This window comes from Triturus cristatus, chromosome 2_1 (genome assembly GCF_964204655.1).
Source record: "Triturus cristatus chromosome 2_1, aTriCri1.1, whole genome shotgun sequence".
In the NCBI taxonomy this organism is placed as follows: Eukaryota; Metazoa; Chordata; class Amphibia; order Caudata; family Salamandridae; genus Triturus; species Triturus cristatus.
The window spans coordinates 447,729,891-447,751,206 of NC_140581.1; positions in this window are offsets into that span (position 1 = coordinate 447,729,891).

The window sequence follows — 21,316 nt, forward strand, 5'->3', positions numbered from 1 at the left end:
GACAGCTGAGGGTAAGTTAGGATATGCTCAAAAATGTCAAATGTTGTGAGAGTGCATGGGGATGAGATTATGTGTGTGTGAAAGCATACATGTGTGTGAGGGAGAGTGTGTGTGTTTGTGGGGAGAGTGAGTGAGAGAAACCAAGAGTGAGAGTGAAAGTGAGTGTGAGAGTGAGTGAGTGAGGTGAGTGAGTGCGAGACAATGAGCGAGCATGTGAATGAGACAGAGAATGGGCATGTGAGTGAGCATTTGAGACAGTGAGTGGAGCAGTGTGTGCTAAATTATGTGAGCATCTGAGTGAGTGTGTGTGAGCGACCATGGGAGACGGTGAATAAGCATGTGAGACAATAAGTGAGTGTAGAGGAAAGACAGTAAGCATGTGAGTGTGCGTGCATGTAAGAGTGTGTGTTATGCTTGCAAGTCTGACGCTGGAGTACTGAAGGCAATTCTTTATTTACGATGGCATTGAGGGCATTCTGCTGGCACTGGCACACTGGGAGTAATTCTTGCCAGAAGGGAGGGCGACCATGGCAAAATATAGGTTCTGAGCAATTGGAGGTGATACTAGGCACAAGGGAGGCCTATGGCAAAATACTGGTGCTAGCTTACTATAGGTAATTCTTGGCATATGGGGCATCCGTGAAAAAATGCAGGTAATGGCACTCCGGAGGTAATATTTGGTGAAAAAGAGATGACAACTATGACATGGGGTGGGGCCAACAGACATAGCAAAAGGCTGACACTAACATGTCAACGCAACACATGATATATGAATGGCAACAATCACAAAATTCGGACTCAAGAATATTCTAAGTAACTTTTAGCATAAGGGGGCACTTGTCAGACCCTGTTCAGGGGGGCACATGGTATGCAAGCAAGTCAAGTCAAATAAACTTTATTTCGGAGAATATCTCCATAAAAGATACATAAAATTATACTATTATTAAAATATTTTAAAAAAACGTGCATAGAATTAGTTAAGAAGTGTTTAAAATATTTAAAACATTTAGAACACCAAGACATCTATATGGCCGCTCGATACAACAATCATATACAGTTTGAGGCAGTACAAATTGAATCAGGTGAACGTTTTCAAGTACCGTCTCCTTGTGTGCCAGAAAGCCCCCAGAAATTTGGCCACAGCAAACACAATATGGGCAGCCATTTCACTCTTCAAGATTCTAAAGGCTTCATGACACCTAGTAAAACCCAAATTTCTGCAAATGAGGATGATCCATTTTCTCCGCGCCTCACTGTAGCCCGGACAAAAGAATATTATATGCAGTTCAGTTTCATCACTTACTCTGCATGCCGGGCAAGTGCTAGGTGTGGACTCAATCCAGTGACAAGTAAATGCACGGATTGGCAGGGACCCATGCCTCCATTGCAGATACAACTTCCTTATTAGTACTGGGTGTATATTGTCCAGGGCTGGTTCCAGACTATAAGCATTTTTAATACAAATGAATTGCTCCGTGAGGGTCCCAGGGGTTATGGAGGGGTGCACTGTGGGAGCCTTGGAGTCATAGTACATTTTAGTGAGGGCCTTTTTTGAAAGCCTGGGGCAAGCATCTAGAGGATCATTCCATAGGGTGTCAAGGCCTAGACCCACCAGACTACTCCTTACAAATTTGAGCCAACCAATGTTCCCCGAATTCGGAAGGCTAAGGACTTCCTGCAAGCCCTGCCTATAATGGATCAGTTCTGGCACCGCCCACAATCTACGCCAGTAGATCAGAGGACGGAGCGCCAGATCTTCTTCCAGGGGTCTAATACCTAAGTCAAGTCTTAGTGGCACTAAAGGTGTACTTGGAGGGAGGGCTACTAAGCACCTGAGAAACCTGTTCTCCTCCTTAGCCAAACAAGACGAGACTTTGTGGCCCCATAATTCACTGCCATAAATAACGGCTCCTCTGGCTTGGGCCCAATAAATGTGGAGCGGAGGGCCTATAGGTTTAAGGGTTGACCTATTCTTCCCCAACAGCCTTAATATCCCACCCACATGTTGTACTAGTTTTAGCTTTGCTTTCTCCTGATGCGGACCCCACCCCATTTTCTCATTGAGGGTTACACCAAGATATTCAAAGGTGTTAACCCGTTCTAGCGTATTATTCCCTATACGGGGAATGCAGTGGAACCTAGGCGGGGGATTGAAGGCCATAAATTTGGTCTTCGTGGTGTTAATCTCCAGTCCGTGCTCTCTACAGAAGTCCACAAAGCCGTCCAGAACACGCTGGATTCCCATCGGTGACTTGGAGAGGAGGAGGGTATCATCCGCAAACATAATTGCCGGAACCCTCCTTCCTGCCAGCTTTGGGACGTCAGAATTAGGGACCCCGTTGAGGTGGTCAATGACCCCGTTGACAAAGAGGCAGAACAGGGTCGGTGCAAGTACGCACCCCTGTCTTACCCCTCTGCCAACGGGAAACTTGTTGGATAGGGCGCCCTGCTTACCACACCTCACTTGAGCAGAGGTGTTGGTGTGAAGTCGAATAATCATCGACAATAGACCACTAGGTACCCCCACTCTAGCCAGCACTTCCCACAGCTTACCTCGTGGAACCAGGTCAAAGGCCGCCCTCAGGTCCACAAACACAGTATAGAGGCTGCCACCCTCCAACTGTATTGTTTTCCAATATATGAGGGACAGCCTGAAGACCTGGTCTATGGTGGAGACCTTTTGTCGAAACCCAGCCTGAAGGGGGCTCAAGATTTCCCTATCTTCGATCCAGTCCGAAAGTCGATCCAACAGGAGCCTCGCAAAAAGCTTCTGGGGGACGTCTATCAGACTGATCGGTCTGTAGTTGGCTGGAAGCAGAGGTAAACCCCTTTTAAATATAGGGACAATCTCTGCCCCCAGCCAAGTAGAGGGAACCGGCTGTCGTGGCGCTCACTAGGTCCTCTCCTCGGGATGACGCTGATGTTTAGAGGGTTCCCCCTCCCATCTGTCCCCAGCCCGGATTGCTAAAATGACCCTCGGGCTCGGGAGACAGGTGGGCGAGGGACGGGAAGAGGCTGCAGGGATGGACACCTGAAAGAAGACAAGGAGAGAAGATTTAGATGCCACTCGTTTTCTCCCAAAGGCGCTAGGTCTCCCCACCGGTGTCCCTTGTGTACCTGCCTGGTTGTTACTCTCCTCGCGTTGGGTGTGGCCGGAGTCAGAGGTCTGGTCGAGTGCTTGGTCTCGAGGGACGGGGGTGTCTCTGCCCTCGTGCCGGCGCTCCGGCCGTGAGGGTCTAGAAGGTGTTGTTGGAGTCCCTTCGTAGGCGCTTCTACTCCAGACCCGGGAATCCGAGGGGTCGAGGAGCGCCTATAGGGAGCTTAACTGGCTGGGAAAGTAGTGCGGAAAAAACAGAGCGGGTAGGAGCCCCCCTCTAACCACTGGCAGCGCTGCCACTCAGACCCAGGAATCCGTGGGGTCGAGGAGCGCCGCGGTAGCGGTCCGGAGGGGTACTGTCTGTTGAGGGTGGAGACAGCAAATGCTCCTGACGGGGAACGGAGGGCACTCGTTACCCCTCCGTGTGATGCGGAGCACACCGGGGCGGTTCCCGGTTAGTCACGGAACGAGGACAAAGCTCTCACCTAGGCTGACGAGATGCGCCCGCGGAGAGGAGGGCGTTTCCGGAGGTGGAGAGAGTAGGACGAGGAACACCAGCTGTTCTATGCTTCAGGAAGCGGGGGTCGGTGATTCTGGCGAGCCGGGTCGTCCGTAGAACAGAATGCGCGGCAGAGGTTTCGGAAGCGGGTCAGGGGCCGTTGGTCTGCATCGGGTTTCTGAAGCGAATCATTGGCGCCGCCTCCGTGCTTAGTTCCGGCTTTAACCTGCCGCGCTCCCGGTTACGTGGGGTTACTCGGAACCGCTACACTTGACGGGAGTTGTAGTTTCCGCGAGTTTCTCCCTCGGCTCGCGGTCCGCTCCGTCTTGTCCACGATCATGACAGCACATCCCCCTTCCCACCGCATCCACCCACGGGAGAGGGGCCGGGTTTGTCGGGACAGCGGCGGTGGAAGGCCGCCACTAGGCGATTCGCGTGCACCGCCGTCGCGGGCTCCCAAGAGTTCTCCTCAGGACCATACCCCGTCCACGACAGGAGGTACCACAGCTTGCCCCTGATCAGTTTCGAATCGAGGATCTTCTTCACCACGTATTCCTGTTCGTGGTGCACCCAGACAGGGTCAGGGGCCTTGCGGACCGGACAAAAGGAAGGTTTCAGCAGGGAGACGTGAAACACGGGGTGTATGCGCAGGTGGTTGGGCAGCCGCAGTTGCACGGCCACGGGGTTCACCTGGCGCACCACTGGATATGGACCGATGTATTTCGGTGTGAAAGCGCTGGGTTTCTTGAATCGTATGTGTCTGGTGGACAACCACACCCTATCCCCCTTTTTGTATTCTGGTGGGGCTCGACGATGCTTATCAGCCTGGGCCTTGTACCGTGTCTTGGCTAAGCGCAAGTTGTCCCTAGCTTGTTTGAGGGATGCGTGGATGGTTTTGATTCTGTCTTGTACCTCGGGAAGGTTGCTACGTGCCCTCGGGAGAAGGAACGGGAGAAACCGGGGGTGGTGCCCTGAAGCGAGAAAAAATGGGGAATGGTGCGTGGAGGAGTGCCTAGAGTTGTTGTACGCTATCTCCGCTACCCAGAGCCAGTCCACCCATGAGTCCTCAGCCTGATCCACGTAACAGCGTAGATCCTGCTTCAGGGTTTGGTTCAGTCTCTCCGTTTGGCCGTCCGTTTGGGGATGGAAACTGGTGGACAAAGCGGAGTGAATGCCCAGTTCCTCACACCAGACTCTCCAAAAACGGGCGGTGAATTGCGATCCCCTGTCTGATATTATTCCCAGGGGAAGGCCGAGTAGCCTGACCACGTGGATCAACAGGAGCTTAGCCAGAGCTCCAGCTGAGGGCACTTGCTTGCATGCCATAAAATGTCCCATTTTCGTGAGGTAGTCGATGACGACGACTATGGCCGTACAGCCTTGGTCCGAGGGCAGGCCTACAACTAAGTCAATGGAGATGTTCTCCCACGGATACTTCGGGGTCGGAAGAGGCATCAGGAGGCCTTGCGGTTTGCGATGGTCGGCCTTCATTTGGGCGCAGACAGCGCATTTTCGAACCCAGGTCAGGATATCGGGACGAACAGAAGGCCACCAGCATTGTCTTAACACTAGCTCCAGTGTTTTGGCCCCTCCCATGTGACCGGCACAGGGTGCGTCATGGCACCATTCAAAGATGGTTTTGCGAAGCCGAAGAGTAGGGAGCAATACTCGAGAGCCACACATGGGAAGGCCATCGTAGAGGCGCCATTCTTTGTGTCGCTTCAACCATGCTGACCAGGCAAACGTTTGTATCCCTTTCCTGATGTTCTGCAGAAACGACTCGGTCTTCAGACTACCCACCACTTGTTCTGGCGACAGTATCGGTTGGTCGGGGGTCTCGGCCATGAGGTTAGGGACTTCCTGCCGAGACAATGCGTCCGCCTTCCGGTTTTGTGCGCCTGGCCGAAAGGTAACGAGTAAGTGGTACTCCGCAAAAAAGAGCATCCATCTTTTTTGACGGGGCGTGAGATGACGTGCAGAACGGAGGAACTGAAGATTGCGGTGATCAGTGAACACCGTCACCTGATGTTGCGCGCCCAGCAACCAGTGCCGCCACTCAAGGAACGCTTCTCGTATCGCGAGTAATTCCTTTTCGGAGATGGTGTAGTTCAGTTCGGCCGGGCATAGTTTCCGTGACATAAAGGCGACCGGGTGCAGCCGTCCCGTGTCGGGTTGTCGCTGGGACAAGATAGCGCCTACCGCTACGTCGGAGGCATCCGTTTCCACGATAAACGGGAGGTCGGGTTGAGCATGGCGTAAGACGGGAGCGGAGGTGAAGGCTTCCTTGAGCTGTTCAAACGCCGATTGGGCCTCCGGAGACCAGACGAAGGGAACCCCTTTTCGCGTCAATCGGGTGAGGGGGGGTTACCAACTGGGAGAAATGGTGGATGAATCTACGGTAGAAGTTCGAGAAGCCGAGAAAGCTTTGGACCTCTTTCACCGACCTTGGCTGGGGCCACTCCGCTACGGCTTGAAATTTGCGATGGGTCATCACCTGCCCTGCAGGGGTCAACATCACGCCAAGGAATTCCACCGATGTTACATGGAACTCGCATTTCGTGAGTTTACAGAATAGCCGATGGTCTTTCAGGGCTTGGAGGACCGACGTCACGTGGTGTATATGGTCATGTAGGTTGGACGAGAATACAAGGATGTCGTCAATATACACCACGACGTACTTATCCAAGAAGTCTCTCAGCACCTCGTTGAGGAAGAACTGGAAGGCAGCCGGGGCGTTACAGAGCCCGAAGGGCATGACCAGGTATTCATATAGGCCGAACCGGGTTTTGAAGGCTGTCTTCCATTCATCCCCACTTCGTATGCGCACTAGGTGGTATGCTCCTCGGAGGTCCAATTTGGTGTAAATGTTCGCTCCCCGTACCTGTTCCAGGAGCACCGGAATCAGTGGAAGTGGGTATTGATTCTTCACGGTCAGCGCATTGAGGGCACGATAGTCTATGCAACAGCGGAGTTCGCCGTTGGTCTTCGGGATAAAGAAGAGGGGGGACGCCGCTGGGGATCTGGATGGTCGGATGAAGCCCAGTTTCAGGAATTCGTCCAGGTAGTCACGGAGGTGTTGGGTTTCTGGGCCCGTGAGGGCGTAGATTCTGCTGCATGGGATGGTAGCCCCCGGTATCAGGTCGATGCGGCAATCATATTGCCGATGGGGAGGTAGTTCTTCGGCTCGTTGTTTGTCGAAGACGTCCGAGTATGGGGAGTACCAGTGTGGAAGAGTGGTGTCTTTTTCGGCGGCCGTGGCCACACGTTGTGGGGGTGTGACGTTGGTTTCCAGGTGCCCTCTCGACGTCTTGCACTGGCGGCTACAGAAGGTGGAGTTGAACCATATCGAGTTGGTTGCCCACTTTATGAGGGGTTCATGTGTTCTCAACCAGGGCAGCCCCAAGATGAGGTTGCAGCGTGGAGCGTGAATGACGTTGCAGGAGAGCCACTCGCCGTGGTCTTCCCCTATGGTAACCCATAGAGAAGGGGTTTGATGCGTGATGGGACCTGCGTCTAACTCTTTGCCGTCCACCGCATAAACGAGTTCAGGTTGGTCCTTGCGTATCAGCGGTATTTCCAGCCTTTCGGCTTCGGTTCTGTCGATGAAACAACCGGTGGCTCCGGAGTCGACCATGGCGCGAACTAAACGGGGAACGTGGTTCACCTCCACGTACAAGGATACAAAAAAGTGGTTAGGCTCGTTGGTAACGTCGGATTCTGTAGAAGGGATCGTCAGGTGGCTTGAAGTGGTCCCCTCCTGAACCTTCAAGCCCTGGGGTTTCCCGGCGTTTCGTCATTGGTAAGGGTGGCCGCTTGGTTGGGACGAAGGCGTCCGGTCTTGGGACGTACGGGACATTCACGGAGGAAGTGACCTTTCTTGCCGCAATAGAGGCAGAGGCCCTGCTTGCGACGATGGTCTCGCTCGCTGAGGGTCAGGGAGGCTCTCACCGTCCCTATGTCCATTGGCTCGGGGCGAGTCGTGCCGGGTTCGGAGGTACGGGGAGTGTCGTACGATGCAAGGGGTTTTTCCTTGCGCCTGTGGTCCCCTTTACGTTCCCTCATCCGGTATTCCAAGCGGGAGGCCAATTCGATCATGGCCACGCAGGTGCGGGGTTGGGGGTCGATCTGGGCGATCACGTCCTTCAGTTCTTCCGTAAGCCCTCGGTAGAAGATCGCGGCTTGCTTGGCTTCGGGCCAGTCTGTTTCGGCCACCAGGCGTCGAAAGGCGTTGACGTAGCAGAGGAACCCGGTGTTGCCTTGCCGGAGGTCAAGGAGGTCGCCGTCGGCGGAGTAGGTGTCTGCCCGGCGATCAAAGGTCTTTTCGAACTCCATTCGAAAGGAGTCCCAGTCGTACAAGAGGGCGTCATCCCTCCGGACTATCGGAACAGCCCATTGTGCTGCATCCCCGGCCAGGTAGGAGATGAGGAAGGCTACCCTTGCTTGGTTGGTTAGGAAAAGTTTGGGCTTGCACTGAAAGTGCAGAAGTACCTGGGTCAAGAACACCTGCACCTTCTGTAATTCCCCGTGATAACGCCCAGGGGGAGCCAAGGGTACGTGTGCCGGCATCTCTACCACTACTTGCGGCGTGGGTAAAGGGTGCGTGTTTCCTGCATCAAAGGGGTTTCTCTGAAGGCGGTCAAAACGGGCATGCAACGCTGCTGTTTCCGCCCGAGAGGAGGCCAGCTCCACCTGGACTAAGGCCAGAGCGGCGACCACGTCGTCTAACGTGGCCATCTCTATTTCAGCGTTATCAGGAGGAGGAAAATCCGTGGGCCAATGATTCTGTCGTGGCGCTCACTAGGTCCTCTCCTCGGGATCACGCTGACGTTTAGAGGGTTCCCCCTCCCATCCGTCCCCAGCCCGGATTGCTAAAATGACCCTCGGGCTCGGGAGACAGGTGGGCGAGGGACGGGAAGAGGCTGCAGGGATGGACACCTGAAAGAAGACAAGGAGAGAAGATTTAGATGCCACTCGTTTTCTCCCAAAGGCTGCTAAGTCTCCCCACCGGTGTCCCTTGTGTACCTGCCTGGTTGTTACTCTCCCCGCGTTGGGTGTGGCCGGAGTCAGAGGTCTGGTCGAGTGCTTGGTCTCGAGGGACGGGGGTGTCTCCGCCCTCGTGCCGGCGCTCCGGCCGTGAGGGTCTAGAAGGTGTTGTTGGAGTCCCTTCGTAGGCGCTTCTACTCCAGACCCGGGAATCCGAGGGGTCGAGGAGCGCCTATAGGGAGCTTAACTGGCTGGGAAAGTAGTGCGGAAAAAACAGAGCGGGTAGGAGCCCCCCTCTAACCACTGGCAGCGCTGCCACTCAGACCCAGGAATCCGTGGGGTCGAGGAGCGCCGCGGTAGCGGTCCGGAGGGGTACTGTCTGTTGAGGGTGGAGACAGCAAATGCTCCTGACGGGGAACGGAGGGCACTCGTTACCCCTCCGTGTGATGCGGAGCACACCGGGGCGGTTCCCGGTTAGTCACGGAACGAGGACAAAGCTCTCACCTAGGCTGACGAGATGCGCCCGCGGAGAGGAGGGCGTTTCCGGAGGTGGAGAGCGTAGGACGAGGAACACCAGCTGTTCTATGCTTCAGGAAGCGGGGGTCGGTGATTCTGGCGAGCCGGGTCGTCAGTAGAACAGAACGCGCGGCAGAGGTTTCGGAAGCGGGTCAGGGGCCGTTGGTCTGCATCGGGTTTCTGAAGCGAATCATTGGCGCCGCCTCCGTGCTTAGTTCCGGCTTTAACCTGCCGCGCTCTCGGTCACGTGGGGTTACTCGGAACCGCTACACTTGACGGGAGTTGTAGTTTCCGCGAGTTTCTCCCTCGGCTCGCGGTCCGCTCCGTCTTGTCCACGATCATGACACCGGCATACCATGGACAATGGCGTTAAAGAGTACGAGGAAGTAGGGGGCCCAGATTCTAACCTCATGTTTTAAGAGGTCTCCTGGGAGCTTGTCAAGTCCTGGCGCTTTTCCCGAGGAAAGGCAAGCAATCGCCATTTCCAAATCCTCCAAGTTGAAATCTTCCATCATGGAAGAATTACCAGTGGTTAGGGACACTATCTCTCCAGCCTCGGTTCCCAGGTGATCCAGCCCAACTACACTATAGAGGGAAGAAAAATGTTCCTCCCACGCTTCGGGCGCAATATTTGCCTCTATAGCCAGAGCAGGCTCAACAGAGCCATGTTTCACTATTTGCCAGAACTTCCTGGGATCTCTGACTTTGAGAGCAGATGTCATTTCTGACCAATTCTCCCAGTCCCAATCTATTTTGGCATTTTCAAGGAGGAGCTTATAAGCGGCCCGCTTTTCCCTGATAACCAGATGGGCCTCCCTATTTTTGAGTGTCTGGAGAAGGTCTGCCTTGGCTTTCCTGCAGCTAGCATTGAACCAAGATGCTCTTTCTCTCCTCGCTTTCCTCTACCGAACCACCGGGTTCAATACCTCAGCAAGGTTATTACACAGGGTCAGATGGATATCCCCCAGGGAACGGCATCCATCAGGCGAAGGCAATTGTGGGAGAAGCCTACCCACCTTTTCGAGGGCTGGGGCCACTAACTCATAAATCGCCCGGATACGATTTGGTTTTTCCAAGAGTTTTTCCCACCTTATTCCTCGCCTATTACTGGATATAGTTAAACTTGTCGCCACTGCTTTGTTTTCTACCACAACAGGATTGAGGAATCCGTCGGCTGCTAAGGAGAGGGACAGGCCGTTGTGGTCACTATCCGGCCTAGGGACTATTTTAAATTCTTTGACTAGTTTCCAATCCTGTAATCTAGTTAGTATATAATCTATCCGGGACTCATGGCCTAGTCTATTAAAAGTTGGTCGCGGTGGTATGTCCCCTTTAAACCTGCCGTTGCAAGTGAGTTTGCAAGGGTCATAGTTGTTATTTGGGAAATAGTGGTTTCAGTTGTTTGCCTCTTGTGTCCTGAGGTCTGTCCCACAATGGCTGCGCAAAATGGGAAGAATACACCCATTGCACACTTGACCCTCACGGTAGTGAGGGCAAGAAGTCCAAGTCTTCATAATGGAGGATCTCAGAACTCAACAGTCAACCAATAGACACAATAATACATTGTCCAGTCCAGTGGCATAGCAAGGGAGGGAGGCGGCAGCCTCCCCCCCCCCGCTCTGCAGCCATCGTGGAGAGGCCATCACAGGAACCACCACTCCTGACGGTCGGCACAAGTTCTAGCTAATGCACTGGTCTAGCCCAGTGTTTATTTTAGAAAAAGAAAAGCACTTTAACAGCACAGAAAAAACAACACATAGAAATAGTGTCTGTTACATGATTGTTTCAATGCTGTGGGTTACAACCAATCACAAAGCTCCCACACCCTCCAGGGTGTCAGACCTGGTAAATTAATTCCCACCCTGCTACAATGATCCACTATTATGGCTGCAGTCTAAATCAAAGTTTAAGTCCAAGTCTAAATCTGTCTAAGGGGGTGCAGTACTGTGTGATTACTCAGGCACGTATCAGCTCAGGTGATAATACTCTATTTAGTTATATTGCATTTGAATGCCAAATGCGGGGGACCAGTAGGTTACTTAAAACAGTATCTTGCTAAATAGTTCATGGCGGCATATATTATGCCACATTTTTCAGTGCACAGTTCTAGGGCATGACACAGTCTCTTAGTCTTTCAAAACACAGCCTTGTGTTACCATCTGTGCGGAGCTTTATTCATACTTTATGTGGTTGTGCTGTGCCCTTTGCAATCACACGGTAGAGTCATTCGGTCAAGTTGAAATAGCGGCAGGCCAGGAGGTAGCAGTAGTACTGTTCTTGGCAGATGCAGCCTCTGGGCCATTGGGGATGTCCTCAGCTACAGCAGGGGTGACATCTGGATGAACTGCTCGTACTTCATGTAGTTTGCGAAATGAAACATGTATGAAGACAGGGTGTCCCCGCTCAGCTTAGGTCAGTACCAGGCACACGCCTGAATGCTAGTCAGACTTTTCTGGGTGCTCCACACACCTGGAATATGACTGGGATTTGCCTCCTGGGAAGTCTACCATCCTGCTGGGATGGGCACATCGCTGATCTCTCTGAGTGGGTCAGCAGACTTCCAGGCAGACCCACAGAGCAGATTTCAGGGGATATCTCCTTACCTCTGGTAGACTGGCTGTCCTCCAGACACGAGCTGTGGATCACAGCAGCTTTGAATACTCAACGGAGCACTCCCTTACTTGGTCAAAAAATCCAGACACAGACTTTGTGCAAGGTGATGGCTTTCACAGCAGGTGATGATGAAGCAGGCTCCAACAAGGAGTATCTAAAACATTGGAACAATGAAGTGTGCAATCCCTGCATTGGCTGTCATCAACTGCAGTACATTGTGCTGCTTGCACATGCCCCCCTCCACTTTTTGCCTCATTGTGAACTGCTAGATACTTTGGTGATTGTCTGAGAGTATGCTGGGTCCTGATAACCAGGCCCAGCACTAGTTCTGTTTCCCTTGAACTGTACATGTGAATTGATACACCCAATTGGTAAGTACTTTTACACCCGTGTAAGTCCCTAGTATTTGGTGCCAGTGGTACCCAGGGCAAGGATGTAAAAGGGGTACCAGGGCTGCAGCAGTTTTTGTGCCAGCCTGAGTGACCCGAGTAAAACCGAAGTCTGCAGGTCTGCCATGTCAGCCCTGCACGAACAGCTTGCCTGCTCGAGTTCGACCCTGGGCACACCATGTCTGACAGGGTCACCTCACTGCATTTAATATATGCCAGTCACCCCTAAGGCAGGCCTCCTATAGCCCAGGAGGCAGGGTGCACTATATTATATGTGTGGGAATATATGTGCAAGCATATATTGCCCTGTGGTAGCATTCTAAATGTAATTCTACCGCAAGTGACCGGCAGTCCATAGGATAACATGGGCTGGCATGTGGGCATTACCTATAGGTCCAGCTCCATGATGGCCCAGCCGATTTCTTTCATGTTTGGTATCAAACATCATGATTTTTAACTGCCGACCCGATGATGGTGTCGAGGTTTAACCAACATGTACCTAGGGTGGAACTTTAGTCATTGTCCACCAAGTTAACCCAGTGTTTTTGTGTCTTGGCGGGCATTTTCGAAGGTTTGCCGCCAAGACAGAAGTCTGACCTCATGCTGAGGATTGTGTACCACTCCCAAAGGCCAGAGACAAAGACCTGTGTGAGTAGGGAGAGACACCTCCACCCACAACGGATGGCTAATGATTAGACCGGTGCGGCGATGAGCCTCAAAGGCTTCACTGGCGCCATTGGATTTTATTTTAATTTCCTAAAGTGTGCCATTTTCCTGCAGGCGACTTGGCGCTAACAAGGTTCCACGTCTTTTCACCTCAAACCAGATTCATTGAGTTCATAAGGATAGACTAACTGTATGGGCAATGAGAACACCAGGTTTTTAATTGCTTTCGAAAGCAAAGATAATTGTCCTGGCTTTTAAGAGAAGAGGGCAGGGCATTCCACAATTTGCATGTGAAGTGTACAAAACTGTGACCACAGAAATATACTACAAAACCTCTAGACTGACCTATATCTCTTTAATAGCTGCCCTTTTGAGCTCATGCACAAAACATGTCCCCACAGTATTCACTCAACCAAAATATTTTCTTAAAACTCTATTTATTTATAAAAAGATTTTTTTATTTTTTCTCTTTTTCAAGGAGTTCATTATTATAAATTTATACAAGACATTAGGACAAAAAATACAAGTTAATTCAGTCTTAACAATTATGCAATGTAATTACATCTCATGTAATTAGTCTCATGGATGACTTGATGTCTCAATAATTCTGACATGAATAAATTCAGCAAACAACACAATTTCTATATGGACAAATAAACACCACAAATCTCAAAATAACCCCATACTCAATCATCCGACAAACATTCATAAGTGTCACATGTCTCACCCATACTGTCATGCATCCTAGACCAACAAACAATACACAAAGCTATTCAGGAACATATAAGGGATCCAGTAAGCTAATACATCTAAATGATTTCTTCTTTTGTTATATGTCTCAGACTGGATTCCAGTCTTTGAAGAGTAGGTCAACGCACGTTTTGGTGGGACATAGATTAAATTAAACCACCTTCATCAGGACCAATTGCTAAACATAAATTTTTCTGAAAGAAGTGTTGTATGGGGTTATCCTGAAAAGATATTAAAACAAATGGTTGAGTGCAAACATCCAACTAATGGGGACAGAAACTGAATTTCTATCTATATAGATTATTTAAACAAAGTATCACCACTGAGAAACAGAAGCTGTGAGCCCCTCACAATTTGCGCATAGAGTCTGACCATTATCTCTTGCATACCGTTTTTACAATCAGATACATGTGTGTACCTTTTGCTGACTTACTTTTTATTATATTTTATATGTATAAAGCAAAAAATAGTCTTGTATACATGGGCCGCGAATTTAGAGGCGGCGCAGAAAAACATCCGGTAAGCCAAGGTCAAAGTGTACACTGTAGATAGATTGATAGAACAAACTTATCACCAATTAGATCCTGCATGCCAGAAAGATTCTAGCCCCTTTGGGGAATTCCTAAGAATTAGGAGGAACTGCACCTCTATGGATGCATTTATGGAACATGCAGAACAGTTACAAAAACTTCTTCTACTTAGAGGATACCCTAAAAGATTAGTACATCAATCCCTGAAACGGGCAAAATATTATAACATAGATGCCCTATTTGCAGGGAGATCGAAACAACCCTCAGACAAGCTAGTTTGTGTAGTTGTTCATTCTAGCATAAACTACAAGATCAAATAGGTATTAGATAAAAATTGGAAAATTCTTACCGTCAATGACGCCGAAATGACACTACAGAAACCTGTAGTAGCATAATGGAGGAACCCTATTCTAAGGGATAAACTGGTACACAGTAGATCTAAACCCCAGACACAATCTAGACAAACTACAATTGACAGACTACCTCCAGTTTTAGGCAACCACAAATGTGGCCAGTGCCATGCCTGTGACTCAGCGATAACCACACAACAGTGGGCATATGGTGGAAAATCGGGAAAACTGAAACAGATGACAAATTGTAAAAGCTCTAACGTCATCTACCGGATCCTTTGCCCATGTGGGCTAGGCTATATAGGAGAAACAGGTAGGTAATTCCGTATTAGGTTTTCTGAGCACAAGTCAGCAATAAGGACAAAAAAACTTCAGGCCCCTATGGTTAAACACTGTTTGGAATTCAAACATCAAGAAAATAATTTGAAAAGGTTGATACTGGAACGTGTGCAACACATACCAGGTAACGATGTGGAAAAGACGAGAAAATATAGAGAGACATATTGGATACACACATTGGTCACAGTATACAAAGGACTGAATGAAGAAATTATTTGGATAGTGACCTAAGAACGATGAGTGTATATCATGGAGAAATCTATACTCTGTCCTACTATATCTCTTTAGTAGTAAGATTGTCACATCTAGATACTGTAATTGTACAGTAGACACTATACCTTAACTGTAACAAATCTAGAGTGAAGAAACCCTAGAGCCATGACTGTAGTGACTGTCTGCTTTAACGCAGTTACTAGCTCAGGACACGTAGTCTGATATACATTCAAACGAAGTCTAACATACTTTAAATATTTATTCACTACCCCTTAGCTGCCAGTCATTCCAAATGCTTAGGCATTCTCCACAGGAGATCAATACAACACCATTGTTTAGACATTCATTTTAGGTGCATAATAAGACACATTGAATAGAATTGACATATTGCTTACTAGTTCCACCGTCATAAAAGCTAGACACTCATTCTATATATATAATTGGGTAAGTTGAAAAAGTATTAACACACTGTTACACAAATAGGATGCTGAGAAACAAGGCATTATTATCATCCGATATCCAGCTACATAGGATGAGACGCTATTCTGATAGCTTTGAACCTTAGTCTCCCTTTATATCAATGTGCTAAAGCATGTGACTAGTGATTTCTTATCGACATACACTATATTAGCATACCCGTAAAAAATGGGATCCAAACATATCGGAACCAACTCACAATCGGTCCATTGCCAACCACTTTTTTCAATACTTTTCTCAATAAATTTTGGGCTGTTTGATCTACGCCCGTTATCTCCTTTGTTAACACTGTCAGGATGCGGCTATATTACCTATGCTCAGACATCGATCTTCAATACAGTTTACCACTATTCCAAGATGTCACCGACGTTTAGTCATATCCATATAGACTCTCCGCCCGGGTAACCAGGGAAAATGAGATCTCGCAGGAAAGCGTTGGTTGTCTTCGCACATGCGCTATTTAACAGGAAGTGACAGTAACTACTGCCTTACCTCTGGGAAAACGCCAACACGCCGAAGGAAGATGGTGGAGTTTTGCCGATAAAAGAAGTAACTAGCCACAAGGTAAATATTAGTAGTAGACCAACTAATCACTAATCCAGTGTATTTGTAGTTTGTAAGCCTTCCCCACATGGGGTTTTATAACATAGCATTACCGACCTGAGGGTTTGAGGTTCCTTATAACGTATACCCATAGATCGGCATATACCCTTTAGGTATTTTTCTTTTGACATGAGTACAAATATGACCAGTCGTAAAAAGTACCCTGGGCTTGTATAATAACTTTTGGGCTATTGCGACAATACACATTTAAAAGAAGATGATATATTATTGATATGCGTACAGAAACAAACTACCTATGATATAGTTTGAGTTATCGGCACTAAGAGCCTTCGCTTTATGCCCTGCTGGTATTTTGTAGTCAAGTCAAATTTTTTACATCCTCTTACTTTTTAGCCTAAAAATGACCTTTTTAAATATACAGATATATGCCTAATGTCTTAAAAACAAAAGATATAACCAATTGAGCATGACGCTGTATACAGGCCGGACTTTAAATAGACAATTATGTTGAAAAACAACCATGTTCCTTTCCCACTAAATTAGGGCTGTGAATCTTTCCCTCACAAAAAAAGGGGATTCCCTTGCTCTTACAGTTTTTCTAATAAGCAAATTCTAGCTAATAATAAAACTATGAAGTACTCCTCATGTATATTAAAAAAAAAGGATTTTATTTTAGTAAATATTTATCTATAATCCTCGTATTAATAAGATTACATCATAACACATTCATTATCACACAATTTGTTAAAAAACATTATACAATACAATCAGTTTAAAAAACAATATTATACAACATTACAAAAAATCCAAAAATGGCCAGCATAATGGAGACAAACACATATGTAAGACACAAACTTGTTCTTTACCAATACACATCACATTAAAACTCGGCAGAACAGTTAATTGTAATTTAGATCTGTTACTAATTAATCTGTGCCGGTCATCGGATTGTGTTCTCAGAAAAGGCGTCGACGCGTTTCGATGGCTTCACATTGATAATGCCATCTTTGTCAAGACACAATTTTGTTGCCTCCTATGTAATTTGATTTGTTTCTTTTATTCCTAAATGGAATAAATATATACGTAATTATTAGTACAAAAGCCATTTATCATTTAATCTATCATTGACATATCTTTCTTTCCCCTCTATAAACCATGATATAACCATCCCCCTTTTCCTAGCTTCTATATGGGACATCGGGTGATATTGTTAACTAATGTCTGTCTGAAATACCACAGAAGTACAGCATTCCATATTAGTTCGTACCCCATCGTCTTTATCATTATCAATGTGAAGCCATCGAAACGCGTTGACGCCTTTTCTGAGAACACAATCCGATGACCGGCACAGATTAATTAGTAACAGATCTAAATTACAATTAACTGTTCTGCCGAGTTTTAATGTGATGTGTATTGGTAAAGAACAAGATTAGTGTCTTACATATGTGTTTGTCTCCATTATGCTGGCCATTTTTGGATTTTTTATAATGTTGTATAATATTGTTTTTTAAACTGATTGTATTGTATAATGTTTTTTAACAAATTGTGTGATAATGAATGTGTTATGATATAATCTTATTAATACGAGGATTATAGATAAATATTTACTAAAATAAAATCCTTTTTTTTTAATATACATGAGGAGTACTTCATAGTTTTATTATTAGCTAGAATTTGCTTATTAGGTAAACTGTAAGAGCAAGGGAATCCCCTTTTTTTGTGTGGTTTTAAGGACCTTATTTCCCTTGTAAATCTCAAGGGGTCCCTCTCAATTTCTCTACTACTAATCTTTCCCTCACTACAGCTCATGATAACCAAGGAATTCTGATGCTCAGCTTTGGATGTTTGATGTCAGCAATATAAAAAATAGAAAGAATAGAATCACTGCCCACGCCTAAGGGTGAGATGCCCTTTGTAATTTCTCGACTCTTAGTGGTTCATGGTTGAGCAGTAGGGACATATGTAATTTATAGACCTTTCCGTTTTCTTTCAGAGAGCACTGCTTGTGCATAGCCAACAGATTCAAATAACAAAACCAATCGTGCAGGCTGAAACTTTATGAGAAAAAAATCTTTTCTGTGTGAGATCTACATATGGGAAATAAATAAACTGACTCAGATGCTTAATCAATATATTCTAATGTCTTTATATTTTCGCATTATATGTCAACATTTTGCGCACCAATCTGTTTCACCTATGGGGCACCTTCTTATTTCCTGGAGAAGTTCAATTTCTTTTCCCTCACGGATCTATCTGGTGATAAGTTTGTTCTATCAATTTATCTACAGTGTACACTTTGACCTTGACTTACCAGATGTTTTTCTGCGCCGCCTCTAAATTCGCGGCCCATGTATACAAGACTATTTTTTGCTTTCTACATATAAAATATAATAAAAAGTAAGTCAGCTAAAGGTACACACATGTATCTGATTGTAAAAACGGCATGCAAGAGATAATTGTCAGACTCTATGCGCAAATTGTGAGGGGCTCACAGCTTCTGTTTCTCAGCGATGATACTTTGTTTAAATAATCTATATAGATAGAAATTCAGTTTCTGTCCCCATTAGTTGGATGTTTGCACTCAACCATTTGTCTTAATATGTTTTCAGGATACACCCATCCAACACTTCTTTCAGAAAACTTAATGTATAGCAATTGGTCCTGATGAAGGTGGTTTAATTTTATCTATGTCCCACCGAAACATGCGTTGACCTAATCTTCAAAGACTGGAATCCAGTCTGAGACATATAACAAAAGAAGAAATCATTGAGATGTATTAGCATATATAAATCATAAAACTAATGATCTCCCCCTAGCTTACTGGATCCCTTATATGTTCCTGAATAGCTTTGTGTATTGTTTGTTGGTCTAGGATGTATGACAGTATGGATGAGACATGTGACAGGTATGAATGTATGTCTGATGATTGAGTATGGGGTTATTTTGAGATTTGTGGTGTTAGAATGAATTGTTTCCTTCAATGTGTATTGTTTATTTGTCCATATAGAAATTGTGTTGTTTGCTCAATTTATTCATGTTAGAATTATTAAGACATCAAGTCATCCATGAGACTAATTACATGAGATGTAAATACATTGAATAATTGTTAAAACTGAATTAATTTGTATTTTTTGTCCTAATGTCTTGTATAAATTTATAATAATGAACTCCTTGAAAAAGAGAAAAAAATAAAAAAATCTTTTTATAAGTGTAACGCCCTGAACGTCTCAGGATCGTTTAACAGACACGATAATGAGAACGCAACCACTTGTGAAGGTTTAGTTATTTTAATGAAGGCAAAAACAATACAAGGAATAAACAAAGGTTATAGTCACTGGAATCCTCCAGGCTAAGTACGTTACCAGCCCACAGCATGGATGGTCCTAACCGTCCTCTGCATATACGCCGATCCCGGCGTATGCCAACAGAGGGCAGAAATGAAATGGCCGACAATGCCAATCGGTAGGCTGTGAGGGGCACGAAGAGTGTTGGGGAGAATCGAGGAGTCAGGGAAACACCCAGCCGGGGTCTCTACCTGAAGGGAGCAGCCGCTCAACCTCTTCCTCAGACTGCACCGGGACGCGGAGTCACCTCCTGGTGATGCGTCACCGATACCCCAATCACAAGCAAAGAAGACTGAACCGAGAGCAGCCGCTCGATCGATCCTGTGGACTTCCGAGTCTGTAACGCGGCAAACACCTCCTGGTGTGCGTTACAGCTGGCAGTCCCTGTATCTCTGGTCGGGCTGGGAGTTACGACTCCAACCAGCAAAAGCGCCACTGCGCTTTGACTCAGCCGAGTCAAAAAGCGAAGCTCAATGGTTATCCGGTAGAGCTTGCGGGTCCTTCACAGGTGACGATGGGGCAAGACACGGCCCAGGGAGTAACGACTCGACCTACCTCCGTTCTTGCCTTACTGGAGCACCACTCCGGAACACTGCTCTTCACTAAGCAGGTACGTCGGTGTAAACACAATATCCGACAGCGTTGTACCTCCCGGTTCCTCCCTTTATAGGGCGTGTTTTCCTTGAGTTATGTAACAGCTCTCCTGTTTACATAAGGGCGTGTTTTCCTTGAGTTATGTAACAGCTCTCCTGTTTACATAAGGGCGTGTTTTCCTTGAGTTATGTAACAGCTCTCCTGTTTACATAACCTCTCAACCGCTAAGCATCCTGGGAGATGTAGTCCGTTTTCGCTGGTTACCGTTTTCCTCCCCTCGCATGACAGGAATTCTTGACAGTACATCCTCCCTCTCAGCGGCTCCCCACGGGTCCAGCGCTGGCAGGAAAACGCCGATGGAACAAGGAGACCAAGCGCGGAGCATGAACTCCTTCAGCCGGTTCCCATGACTGCTCCTCCGGGCCATAGCCTTTCCACGCAACCAGGTACCACAGCTTCCCCCTGCGCCATTTGGACGCCCGTATGCCCGACACTTCATACTCCACCTCCGACTCCACGCATACCGGCCTAGGTGTCCCAGACGGCTTGGAGGGTGCTGGTTTGAGCAATGATACATGAAAGACAGGGTGTATCCGCAATGACTGGGGCAAGCACACCTTCACGTTCACGGGACCCATACACTTGGTAATTCGATAGGGGCCCATGTACTTGGGATGGAACACACTGTTCTTTCGAAACCTCATGTTTCTTGTGGATATCCAAACGTAGTCTCCAGTGCGGTACAGTGGCCCGTACCTTCTCTTCCTGTCTGCCGCAGCCTTGTATCTTCTCTTGGCCTCTATTAGGACAGCCCTTGAGCGCATCAACGTGTCTTTTATGTGTGCCACCCTGTCCGCTGTGGCGGGAATCCTGTCCTCTCTGAACGGATGTAGAAATGGCAAGAACCTGGGATGTTGGCCATAGTTGCTATAGAACGGAGATGACTGTGTGGAGCTGTGAGTGGCGCTGTTATAGGCTATCTCTGCAACCCATAGCAAGTCGACCCATTCTTCCCTGCCCTGGTCCACAAAACATCGCAGATACTGTTTGAGCGTTTGGTTCAGGCGCTCGGTTTGGCCGTCCGTTTGAGGGTGGTAGCTGGTGGACAGGGCGGTCTTAACATGCAGCGCAGTGCACCAAGTCTTCCAGAATTGCGCAGTAAACTGCGACCCCCGGTCCGACACGATCACCCCAGGTAATCCATGCAGTCGTACCACATTCTTTAGGAGTAGTGACGCCAATTCCCCGGCCGTAGGGACTCTCTTGCAGGGGATGAAGTGCCCCATTTTCGTCAAGTAATCCACCACCACCAGTATTGCCGTCATCCCCTGGTCTACCGGTAGGCCCACCACGAAGTCCAGTGATATGCTATCCCATGGTCTATCCGGGGTC